The sequence below is a fragment of the Amblyomma mixtum genome, chromosome 5 (genome assembly GCF_055824585.1).
Source record: "Amblyomma mixtum isolate Tamu chromosome 5, ASM5582458v1, whole genome shotgun sequence".
Classification (NCBI taxonomy): domain Eukaryota; kingdom Metazoa; phylum Arthropoda; class Arachnida; order Ixodida; family Ixodidae; genus Amblyomma; species Amblyomma mixtum.
Genome location: NC_143016.1, coordinates 130357856 through 130368862, shown reverse-complemented (window position 1 = coordinate 130368862; position 11007 = coordinate 130357856).

The following is an 11007-nucleotide window of genomic DNA, read 5'->3' as shown; positions in this document are numbered from 1 at the left end:
GTACTATCGTGATCAAAAGTTTGCGAGGCGCGAGTGTTCGAAAAAAAAATTTGCGGCGCAGTCACGTAATCAAGTCGCCTGTAATGTGTCAAGGTATGAGGGGATGTGAATTCTCTATCCGCCGGTAACAATGCCGCGCGACTGGGTCACGAGGTAGAGGTGTAATAATTTTTTTTCTCTGAGAACACGTGTCCAGTAATATTGACACATGCCTTCCTTAGAAGATGAGGAAGAACGCAACGGGCCATTGGAGAAAGACGAAGTGACTCTGCTCCGTCTCGTGTGGACCTGACTGGCTGCCAGTGTTCCTCGGCTATAGACTTCTTTGTAACGTTACGTTACAAATCTGGTGGAGGCAGTGCCGGGTACGCTTCCAGCGCATAATCTACCTCACACTACGGAGCTTACTCCGGTACATCAGCGCCTCGGCCGCCGCCTACGTGGAGAGCCCCCGGAATTTGGACCCCTTCCGGCCGCTACCAGGACGACGCAGCCTCGGGCCCCTGTAACACCTGCGGCAATGACATCTGAGAGTAGGCTTCCGGCAAACATCCTCTGCCATCAGCCGCGAACACCACCGTCTTTTCATGGAGACGTGTTCGAGGACGCCGAGGACTGGCTTGAGGCCTTCGAGCGTGTGGCACGTTATAACGGATGGACCGATGAGCGTAAGCTCCACAACGTCTACTTTGCTCTTGAAGAGTCGGCGCGGACATGGTTTGAAAACCATGAGGCTTCATTTCCATCCTGGGAAGCCTTCTGTCGTGACTTGAAGGCCACTTTTCCAAGCGCCGACCGCCGGGAGCGAGCAGAAGCTGCGCTGCACTCGCGCAACCAGCGCCAAAACGAGAGCGTGCGCATGTTTTATGAGGACATGACGCGCCTTTTCAAGCGCGCAGACCCACAGATGCCCGAAGACAAGAAGCTGCGCCACCTGATGCGGGGCGTGAAGCAAGAACTTTTCGCAGGACTAGTTCGCAGCCCACCGCGCACTGTTGCGGAGTTCCTCAGTGAGGCTACCACCATGGAGACGACGCTGCAACACCGGGCTCGTCAATACAATCGCGACGTGAACATCATTGGGTCCGACGCACTACCTATGCAGGGCGGTGGCGATATGGATGCACTACGCAACCTCATCCGTTCTGTCATGAGAGAAGAACTGCAAGCACTCCGGACGCCTTGCAACACGCCGTCCTTTCCATCACTGGCTGAAGTCGTCCGGGACGAGGTGCGTATGGCAGCTGAGCGAGTTCCTGACGTTTCCTACCAGCTCGACGCGAGACCCACCTACGCGTCCGTCCTACGTAGGGCTCCCACGCAGGACCACAGTATCAACACCGCAGCTCCAGCAATGGAGCCGCAGGGTCCTTCTCGCTACACCCCTCCGCCAACCTATCAGCGACCCCGTAAGAGTCAAGTATGGCGGGCCCGCGACCGTCGGCCCCTCTGCTTCCATTGCGGTGAAGCAGGTCACCTCTACCGGGCGTGCCCGTACCGCCGCGTCGGCCTGCGGGGTTTCGCACCGGACGACCCCTGCCCTCAAAATGGCGAGCGGCCTACTGAAATCGCAAGCCACCTTGCTGCGCAACACCATCCTGTTACGTCCGGCTACCAAGAGCGTCGGTCTACGTCCCCGACAAGCTACCGTTCCTCAAGTCCGAGCTACCCCCACGCCGACGCTCTTCCAGCCTTCGCCGGGAAAACTAATGTCAGCGGCCTTCGGAGGCAGGGTCGCTGATGTCGCGAAATGTGAAGATCCTCCGTCCTCGTCACGCCGACTCGACGAGATTTCGCTGGGGTCAGGTAGCAACAGCATCCGACGGGCTACCTTCGACCGATACGACGACATTCCGGTTGGGACAGGTGGCGACAGCATCCGACACACTACCTCCGATTTGCGCGTAAAGATTGATGGAGCCGATGTAACGGCGTTACTAGACACCGGTGCTGATTACTCGGTAATGAGCCACGGCCTCGCCCGCGAATTGAAGAAAGTTTTGACGCATTGGTCCGGCCCGAAAATTCGCACGGCGGGGAGTCACTTGATTACCCCTGTAGGCAAGTGCACAGCGCGTGTCGGCATCCGGGGTTTTGTATATGTCGGAGAATTCGTCGTACTTCGCGAGTGTTCGAAAGACTTGATCCTTGGCCTAGACTTCCTGCAGACTAACGGCGCTGTCATTGACCTGAAAGAAGCGCGTGTGACGTTCTCGATGAAACGGGCCGTGGAGCGCATTGAAATCGAGGATCCGGAACTCAACGTTCTGCGTATTGTCGACGATGACGTGAGGGTGCCCGCACGGTCTAGTGTGCTTGTTCTTGTGCGTCATGACTTGTTTCACGACTACGAGGGCATCGCGGATGGGCACCTCCCGCTACTTCTCGAGAAGGAGATAGCCGTTGCTCGAGGACTCGTTCAACTCCGTAACGGTTGTGCTACTGTCCTCCTGACGAATTTTGCTAAGGAGAAGTGGCACCTCGCCAAGGAAACGGCTGTTGCCTTCCTTCACGACGTTACTGCCTCGCCTCGTTTATGCACCGCCGGGGCCAACCCTCAAGAGGAGGCTACATCTTGCCGTCTCCTTCAAACAGTTAAAATTAGCCCGGACTTGACGCCCGATCAAAGGAATCTTCTTTCGGCTCTTCTGACTGATTTCGCAGACTGCTTCGCCACTGGCTCCAAGGTCGGTCGTACTCCTGTCGCCAAGCACCGCATCATAACCGATGAGGCCACGTTACCGGTATGCCAACGCCCGTACCGGGTTTCTCCTAAGGAACGTGAAGCCATTCAAACGCAAGTGAATGAGATGCTTGCGGACGACGTAATCGAGCCTTCGACGAGCCCATGGGCGTCGCCAGTAGTCCTCGTCAAGAAGAAAGATGGCACCCTGAGATTCTGTGTCGATTACCGGAAACTAAACAACGTGACCAAAAAGGACGTCTATCCGCTCCCCAGGATTGATGATGCCCTCGACCGTCTACGCGATGCCAGGTACTTCTCCTCATTAGACCTCAAAAGCGGATACTGGCAAATCGAGGTGGATCAGAGAGACCGAGAGAAGACTGCATTTGTGACGCCTGACGGCCTATACGAGTTTAAGGTGCTTCCGTTTGGTCTTTGCTCTGCGCCGGCCACGTTCCAACGTATGATGGACACGGTTTTATCAGGTCTGAAGTGGCAGTCGTGCTTAGTGTACTTAGATGATGTCGTTTTCTCGCCTACTTTCGAGCAACACCTGGACCGGTTGCGCATTGTGCTTCAAGCACTCAAAGGCGCACATTTAACGATCAAGCCGGAGAAATGCCATTTCACTTTCAAAGAACTTCGCTTTCTCGGCCATGTTGTCAGTGCACAGGGCGTTCTCCCTGATCCGGACAAGACTACCGCAGTGTCAAGTTTTCCACGTCCCAGCGATAAAAAGACACTTCGGCGATTTCTGGGCCTTTGCTCTTACTACCGACGCTTCGTCCAAGATTTCTCCAAGATAGCTGAACCATTGACAGCACTAACCAGAGAAGACATACCGTTCCTGTGGGGAGGCGATCAAGAACAAGCTTTCCAGGAGCTCCGAAGCCGCCTCCACAGGCCCCCCATACTCGCCCATTTTGATGAAAACGCAGCGACTGACGTCCACACTGATGCCAGCAACGTTGGCCTTGGGGCTGTACTTATCCAGTGGCAAGATGGCGCAGAACGAGTTATAGCTTACGCGAGTCGAACACTATCCCGATCGGAGGCGAACTATTCAACGACGGAGAAGGAGTGTCTTGCGGTAATCTGGGCCATAAGCAAGTTTCGACCATATCTGTATGGACGACCCTTCCGTATTGTCAGCGACCATCATTCGCTGTGCTGGCTGGCCAGCCTCAAAGACCCGTCTGGACGCTTGGCTCGATGGAGCCTTCGTCTTCAAGAGTATGATGTTACCGTTGTTTATAAGTCGGGACTTAAACACCAAGACGCAGATTGCTTATCACGCGCGCCCTTAGACTCCGCTGCAGTGGAAAACGCCGACGATTTTCCCTTCATTGGGGCCATTACTCAATCCCATATGGCTGACCTTCAACACAAAGACCAGGAGCTGGCGCCGCTCATCGAGTATCTAGAAGGCCGCTGTAGTTGGGTACCGCCTGTTTTTCGTCGTGGCTTGCAGTCATACACTTTACGAAGTGGGGTTCTCTACAAGCGCAATTTTGAAAGATCCCAAGACATTCCTACTCGTAGTACCTATGAACCTACGGCCTGACATCTTGAGCGCTTGTCACGACGAACCATCCGCCGGCCACTTGGGAGTTAGTCGCACGTTTGCCAGAATTCGGGCGAAGTATTATTGGCCGAAATTATTACCTTCAGTACGATCTTATGTTAAAACCTGCCGTGACTGTCAACGTCGAAAATCTCCCCCCATGAAACCAGCCGGATTTCTTCAACCTATTGCTCCACCGAAAACTCCTTTCCAACAAGTGGGAATTGATCTTCTTGGCCCTTTTCCAAAGTCAACTAATGGAAAGCGTTGGATTGTTGTCGCGACGGATTACCTGACCCGGTATTCTGAGACCGCGTCGCTCACAAATGGAACTGCCACCGAAGTCGCAGCATTCTTTGTTCACGACATCGTATTGCGCCATGGCGCCCCGGCTATTATTATTACCGACCGTGGGGCAGCTTTTACGGCCCGCCTGACTGAGGCAGTGCTGAATCTTACACACACTAGCCATAGACGGGCCACGGCGTACCACCCGCAGACTAACGGCCTGGTGGAACGGCTAAACAGAACTCTGGCCGACATGCTGTCCATGTACGTGGATATAGAGCATAAGACCTGGGATCAAATTCTCCCATACGCCACGTTCGCATACAATACGGCACTTCAAGAGACGACGCGGATTACTCCCTTCGAACTTGTCTTCGGCCGCCGAGTGACCACTCCCCTGGATACGATGTTGCCCGTCTACCCCGACTGCGAAAGTGAACTTGATATGGACGTCGCTAGTTTTGCTCAGCGTGCAGAAGAAGCGCGGCGGCTGGCACGGCAGCGCATATACCTACAACAGCAACTAGACGCTGATCGCTACAACCAGGGACGGCGCTTCGTTCCCTATCGCCATCGCGGACTGTCTGAAAAATTACTGCGCCGGTACTTCGGACCATACCGTGTCCTCCGCCGCATCAGTGACGTTACTTACGAAGTAGAATCTGCCACCCGAGACCCCTCAAGCCGCAGACGACGCAAGCTCACTGACGTTGTACACGTCGTCCGAATGAAACCCTACCACGGCCGCCATGCTGACCGATCTGGAGACGGATAGTGCCCCGTTTTGTGTTGTGCTCCTCCTGTACCAACCTAGCCCACTATCTGTCAGCCCGTCACATCTGTCACATGCCTTCCTTAGAAGATGAGGAAGGCATGTGTCAATATTTTGATCGCAATAGCACGTCCACCCTAACCGCTACTCAAATTGCAACTCATCCCCTCTTAGAAATGTAAAATTTCTAGAAATTTTCATTGCCGTAAAAAGCGGTAAAAAAAACTGAAATATTGGTAACATTGAAAATATATTGGTAAAAAGATTATGCAGATGATTTATATCTGCATATTCTAAGGTAATTTAACAAAGGAATGACTTTCTTTATCAATTCTTGTTCACATAAATGTTCACATATACCTGGTGCTTCATGTCTCAAATTTGCCGTCTGCTGGGGTGTGGTATATTATCTGTGCACGTTTCTCTGCACTCTACAGCCATGGTGAGGCAAGGAAGGCTCATTCGAAGCAACGCAATTGTAAAAAAATGTTTTCGAGAAGTGGCCACCGGACATATGTACATGACGGAAGCCAATGGCCGCCGAAAACAAGGAACATAGAGATTTTTTATTTAATTTGTGATTAATTGAAGATTAAAAGTAATATTTTATCCCTTTAAGATAATTGATAAGCAGAAAAAAAATAGTTTCCTCATCTGCTTATCTTCTGCTTTCTTATCAATTATCTTAAAAAGAAAATAATTACACTGTTCATCACCACAAATTAAAAAAAAACATCCTTATATTTCTTGGTTTCGGCCAGAACAATTTATGTAGATGCGGCAGAATACAAAAACAGGAATGCCTTTGCAATTGCGGCTGAGAACAAGAACGGTAACCACTTCGCCTCGGCAACAGTCAAAACGAAATCCTCTGAAGCGGCAGAAGAGGCAGCTATAGCCCTCGCCCTAGCGCATACCCAAGAGAGGATCATTCTCAGCCTAGCCGCCGCAGTGGCTCAGTGGTTATGGCGCTCGGCTGCTGACCCGAAAGACGCAGGTTCGATCCCGGCCGCGGCGGCTAGAATTTCGATGGAGGCGAAATCCTAGAGGCCCGTGTACTGTGTGATGTCAGTGCACGTTAAATAACCCCAGGTGGTCGAAATTTCCGGAGCCTTTCGCTACGGCGACCTTCATAGTCACTTTGCGACGTTAAACCCCCATAAACCAAACCAATCAGCGACTCCAAATTAGCTATCAATAATTTCGCAAAAGGGCGAATTACAAACACCTCCCATAGAATCCTTAACGCCACCAAATTATTCCGAACTGATATGGGTCCCAGCCCATTTGGGGAATCCGGAGAACGAGGCAGCCCACAATAAAGCCTGAGGTTTCGTAGACCTGGCAGGGGATGAGTCTGGCTCCCTGAATTTCACGAAAAACTAATGATCACATATCATGATCTAACCAATCATTTTAAACTACAGAGGAGTCCTTTTCCCCCTCCGCACAAAAGCCTGACTAAAGAACAAGAGGTTACGTGGTGGTCTACAGACGAAATCGATACGCACCCTATCACTCCTCGCGCACATCTATCCAGATCAATTCAACCCGAACTGCGGCGAAAAAGCAAACTATGATCATGTTCTATAGGACTGCAAAATGGAGCCACCTCCGGGTGATCTAGTTACCGCTCCTTCTATCGAGCGGTGGGAGACCGTGCTGGCTAGCTCTGACCCCAGAACACAAGTTCTGGCGGTGGAGTGGACTGACAAAGTCATGGAGGAAGGAAAACTCCTCCATGGACAAAGTCGTCGAGGGCTATGTACTCTCGACCACTTAACGCGGCCTCTTACCAAGCTCTTTCCGACGAATAAAATGTTTTACAATCAATTGGTTTCGGTGGCTGTCGGCTTCCGTCATTATGTCGTAACGAACACCTCTGATCCATGCCTCTGCTCCCTTCAGTTGTCTGCTTAATAGTTTAACGAGGGCCTCGAATCTGGCAGCCTTGATACCTTAGGTAGCATAAGAGGGCTCTTGCACAGCTTCCGCCCTCACCGTTCGACCACGCTCCTACGCGACCATGGAGGAAGTAAAAAACTCCATGTACGCGACACTCGCAGTACGTACTACGTCCGCCGCTATGGACGAGGGTGGCGCTAGTGAACACTCTCAAGGTTCGCTTGCACTACACTTAAATACCTCCGAAAGCAGCAGAGTCGACAGCCGTCGCCGTAGCTCAGCCACCAGCAGCATGTGGTTGTTTTTTCTTCTGCTTTCTTATCAATTATCTTAAAGAGGTAAAATAATTATAGTGTTAATCTTTAGTTCATAACCCCAAATTATGTTTTAAAAAGACATCCCCAATGCAGCTTGGTTTTGGTGCCTGTTGGCTTCCGTCATGTATGCCATAACAACAAACAAGCACCTGTTTTTCGTTTCCTTCTCTGCTCACCGGACATTAGGGTCATTCCCCAGCCTGCAATCGACGGCGCGTCAAGGATCGCGTCTGCATGGTTACAAATTTTCCAGCAGTTATTCCAGTGAAGTTGTGAGATCCATCCTGGTGTATGGTGTCGAAAGCTGACTGTACCAGTCATGAGAAGGAAGCTTACACACAAGCCATTCAGTATACTTTAGAAAAACGTGCGTTGAGAATATTGCACTAGTTTCACAACATGCTTTACAAACGATATGCACTACTCAAGCAATTTTGCTGCTCAGAACCGATACTGTCGGTAACCCTCCGGACTTCGATAGCTTGTATTCATTCCACCATCAATACTCTCGTTTGTGTGTACGGACATTCGTATACAGGGCGGCCAGTTTTTCTAGAGGTATCTCCCCACAGTACTTCCCCTTTGCATCTCCCCCTTTGCACTGCTTCTAAGGCTTTCTTCCTACTTCGTTACTGGCGGAATGTTCAATTTCTCTACACTGCTGCTTCTCTCATTTCCGACTTAACTACTACGGCTACTGTGTAGATCTGTGTAGAACTCCTCGGCTACATTAACTATATTATCCATATTGGTAATAGCATTGCCCTGCTTGTCTCTTGCGCATACTTCCCTCTCTGTGTTTCCTTTTGACCGCTTTCAGGTTACCGACATTCTTTAGAGCGCGTTCGATTCGCTCCATATTATACTTTATTACGTCGGTGACCGTGCGCTTATTCATTAAGTTTGATAGTTCTGCTAGCTCTATTCTGTCGGTTGGGTTAGAGGGTTTCATGCTTTAGCGCCTCTTAGATATTTCGTCTCCCGGGAGAGCTTGCCGGTATCCTGTCTAACTATTCTACCGCCTACTTCTGCTGAGCCATCCTTAATGATAGCTGCGAGATTACCGTTCACTGCTAGGTCGTAGTCCTCGGTTATGGCCGAATATCTGCCGCAGCGGGATCCTGAATTTCTCTGCTTTCCCTCTTACCGCTAACCCATTGATGGGCTTATTCTTTACCAGTTTCTTCACTTCTCTCTTCAAATCTATAGGCTAACTTGAGACCTTACCATCTTATGGTCTCTACGTGCCCTCCTACCACATACCCCCCCCCCCCCCCCCGCCTCCCCGATTAACAGAGTAGCAGCACAAATGCAACATACGTCCCACACCTCTACCATGAGTTAGAATAACCCAACTGTCATCCGCACTTCAGACCACCCCCAGCTGTCGCTGAAGTTCGTATGAACCGCGAAGATTAAATGTCCGGTGAACTTTTTGCCCATGCAGCGGCTGCGCTTGAAAAATCCTTTTTCCTTCAAAGTACGCGTTTGGACACTGTATCGTGCTGGAAGTTGAGGCGACATCTAAATGAAGAAAACAGGGGCGAGATGGAGAAGGAAAAAAGGGGAAACTTGCCTTATCTAAGCCCGACGCTAAGGACCTCCTCTCGACGCCTCCTTCTACTTTTATACATCTTTGCCCCTTCCTGGAAAGCACTGCTAACTTCGGACAAGCTTGACGCCAGATGGCCCTGGTGTGGACATAAAGGCTACACGGTGACTTCTATCTGCAGACAAGTACCATGCGCTAAATGAGCAGTATATGCTCGGAAAAATTGTGTTGCAATGACCTAAACGTGTGGGTCAGGGGCATGGCAATGCTGAAATTGGGGTGAGGGGGAGAAAATAACGCGGCGGCAAAGTTGGGTATGATGAGGATCGACCGAAACAATGGCATGCACCTCCTTTCGATTTCGTAGACGTGTAACGATTTGATTCTTAGCAGCACACTCTTGCGAACTCTGCTCAATGGAGCGGCACAAACAGACTGAAATGAAACGAAGCAGGCGCGAAAATTTGCCAGATACAGAACGGGCTAGCTTACAGTTACCGCACCTGCCCTGGGAAACGTGAAAGTGCGCAGTACACGAGCGAAGCTAGCGCTCGTACAGAGCGGCAGTGTCATCCAGAGCGGCAGTGTCATCCAGAGAACATGTATAATTACCACCGTTGGCATCTTGCTGCGCTACGCTCCTTTAAATGAGGTGTAAGCTGCTGTGACGACTAGATTCCAAATTTAATAAATGAGAATCGTTGTCGTCAACATCTCTTTATCCTAATACATAAGGAAGTTTTCAGGATTTATAGAGACGGGTATCGCCAAATTTCGTACTGAGCAGATTCACAAGAGCACAAGAGAGGATGAAGGAACAACTGGCTAATACAGGGCGCTAACAGCCGACCACTTTATACTGTAACAGAAACCACACTTAAAAATAAAACCAACTTGCTGTGCCTTACCATGGAAATGAGATGAACAGGAGATAGCTGGCACGTGCCTCTTGTTTATGTGCAAAAAACTGCCGACGATTACGTTACTTACTAATGCGAAATTTCAGCGCAGCTCATCAGCTGTTTCAGCTTTTCGATAGATTGAGGCAAAAAAATCTAGCAAGACATGAACACTTAGAAACAACTTATTTTTCACACACATTCCTCCTTCAAGAAACACTCCACTAACAGAACTTGGTTGTCATGAAGGAAGCTTTGTGGACAGAGAAATAGATGGATATATGCTCGACTCGCTGCACCAATGCCTGGTTCTCAAATACGAGGTCTATGCAAGTATTTCGCGAGGTTGTCAGGAAGGACTTCTACCGGTTGCCTCGCTCATGGCTCAGAAAGAACTGGCAGAAAAACTATTTACATAGGCAGGCGGTTCGCAGTGGCGAACGGCGGCGGCTATGCGTTTCGGCTAGGGTGGTGCACATAACGAGATCCTCCGCCACCGATCCGGCGCTCTGATTTCCGCTGCACAGGGGAGACATTGGAGGAGGAGCGAAAAGAGCGATTAAGTTATCCGGAGTGCGCGGGAGGCGGCGCATAGGAGCGTTGCGCGGCGAAGAGATAGCCGCGACTGACTGATGCCACTGCCGCTTCTAGCGAGTCAAGTGAACGTGGCGCTGCGTTTTGGCTTGGGATCCGCGTACCGTGATCCGCTGATGCCGAGCCGGCGCTTCGGCAACCGGAGGACACCGCGCGCTATCGCGCGGTCGCCACCGCGGAGGAAGGTGGAGAGGAGGGGGGTACACACAGTGGCGAACGGCGGTGGCTATGCGTTTCGGCTTGGACGTGCGGGAGATGGCGCCAGGAGCGCGCGCTGCCCCGTCTGCGGAGCTGGTTACGATAGGTTGCGAGGGTCAACAGCGACGCCGCGAAATGCAGGAACCGGCGTCAAAGAGCTGCGCTCTAAAATACCGAAGACACTTCGGAAATTTTAAAGTGTGCTTGGCGAAAGCCTTGTGGTCAACCCACT